The following is a 2500-nucleotide window of genomic DNA, read 5'->3' as shown; positions in this document are numbered from 1 at the left end:
GATACTTGACAGATTCATGCTGGATATATCATATGCAGCACACACACACACTATCAATCGCATGCACGCACGCACGCACGCACGCACACACACACACACACACCTCACACGCACGCACGCACACAAAATCAGACATTTTGGGGAGACTCCGTATTACGTTGTCGTTTCCAACGAAACACCCAAACAAAAAACTAACGATAAAAATCATCTAAAACTGAGGACAGCAGAAAATGGTGCGGTGGAGGAATGGGCCCCTGGTGCACACTCAGCTGATTTAGGTTCACATTATTCAATCTGCCTTCCTGTCCCCTGCCAGTGCTCTCTGTCTCCAGGAACCAATTACCTCCATCAGTACGCGCTGCAAAGTGGTTATGACAGTTTCTAAAAACCACATAGGTGAGACAGAGAGAGGGGGGGGGCAGACAGACACAGAGAGGGAACACAGAGAGAGACAGCAACAGAATGACAGAGGCAGAGACAGAGAACGAATGAACAAACGAGCGAACGAACCTTTTTTTTTAATTGAGGGAACAAAGGAATAAGCCCAAATGGCTTGCTTTCATCCTGCCTCGTGAAGAGGGAAAATATGATAAGGGAGAGGGAAGGAGACAGAGAAAGAGACAGGGAGGCTGGATGGGAAAATGGGAGAAGGGGAGAAAGAGAGAAGGGAAAACAGAGACAGACAGACAGAGACAGAGAGAGACAGAAAGAGACAGAGAAAGAGGGAGAGACAGAGAGAAAGAGGGAGAGACAGACACAGGAACTTAGAGACAGAGAGAGAAAAAAGCAGACAGACAAAGAGATTGGGAGGCAGGGGATACGTGAGAGAGAGGGAGAGTGTGTGTGAGTGAGAGAGTGAGAAGGCAAGAGAAGACAAAATGTTTATTATCGAGGGTAATAGATAAACATGTAACATGCTTAGTTTTATTGGGCTTTTTCCTTTTGTTTTTTGTTGTTGTTGTTTTTTGTAGTTGTTTTTTGTTGTTGTTGTTTTTTTTTTTACATCCAGCCCTCCTCCTAAAGAGGGAAGAAAACTAAAGACGCAAAATACGCAATAAGAAAAAAACAGAGAGAAAGGGGTTGAGGATGGCCAGAAAGAGACAGAGAATAAAGAAGAAGAAGAAAAGAAGAAGAAGAAGAAAAGAAGAAGGAAGAAGAAGAAGAAGAAAAGAAGAAGGAAGAAGAAGAAAAGAAGAAGGAAGAAGAAAAGAAGAAGGAAGAAGAAGAAGGAAGAAGAAGAAGAAGGAAGAAGAAGAAAAGAAGAAGGAAGAAGAAGAAGAAAAGAAGAAGAAGGAAGAAGAAGAAAAGAAGAAGGAAGAAGAAGAAAAGAAGAAGGAAGAAGAAGAAAAAGAGAAGGAGTCGGGAGGAGGAGGAGAAACCGGAAGCGTGGGCCAGCCACTTTCTGCCGAGGTGGGACAATTTCCGCCCTGCACTTCCGGTTCTCAGACTGCAAGGCTATCACTCCATCCCCCCCATCCCACCCCCTCCCACATGGATCACGACAACAATAAGACTTGCTGCACCAGGAATCAGGAATCAGAGCTAGAGTGTGATGATAAAAAAAACACCTAAAAACAAAAAGAGCCACGTGCTTGATTGACATGACAGGGGAGTTCAGGTTAATACGCTGCGTATTAGGTGCCGAGGCTGGCTCAAAGATAATGCGACGACACAATACGACGATACGATGCGACTGAATGCAACGCCACGATAGAGCACACAATTCAGCATGGTGCTTTTAAAAGAAAGAAAAAAGAAAATAATAATTTGATGTTTCTTAAAACTTAACCTAAGTCTTGTATTATGTATTTCATGGCTTTTTTTTTCCTATTCCGTCTTATTATTTTCAGAATAATAAAAAGCCTCAGATACAGATGTACGATCGCGATTGATCAAAAGTGTGAACTCAGCAATTGATGAATATTGATGATAAATCAACCAAACACAATTTCACGCTTTTGTTTCCTCCTTTTATAAACACACACACACACACACACACACACACACACACACACACACACACTGTAAAAAAAAAAAATAAAAAAAGAGTTCATTACTCTCTCAAATAAAAAAAACGAAACGCACCATAATCCAGTAAAATCTATTTTAAAAGTTCTGACTCAAACTTTTACTGTTCCAATATGACCGAAACAGGTCCCCTGGAAAGTTCGTCCGTTTTTCCGCAAAATTATAAAAAGGAATAAAAGGGAGAGAGAGGTAACTGGGATAGAAAAGAAAAAAAAAAGAAATGAAAAAAAACAAAAACAAACAAAAGGTTTGGGAATGTTAAAACGGCTGAAGTACAGGATAGGTACCCACCTTCTTAATCCGAACCATATATGCAGTGGATGTTATTAATTCACTGTGTCGCATGCCGAGAGAGGTAATGAATGGGGCCTTTAGTAGTAGTAGTAGTAGTAGTAGGCCTCCTTCGGTCATGGCTGACCATGGATAGAGTATATACGACCTTATGTCTAACTGGGCTGCTTGGACCAAGCAG

Source organism: Babylonia areolata, chromosome 15 (genome assembly GCF_041734735.1).
Source record: "Babylonia areolata isolate BAREFJ2019XMU chromosome 15, ASM4173473v1, whole genome shotgun sequence".
Taxonomy (NCBI): Eukaryota; Metazoa; Mollusca; class Gastropoda; order Neogastropoda; family Buccinidae; genus Babylonia; species Babylonia areolata.
This window is presented reverse-complemented; position numbering follows the sequence as displayed.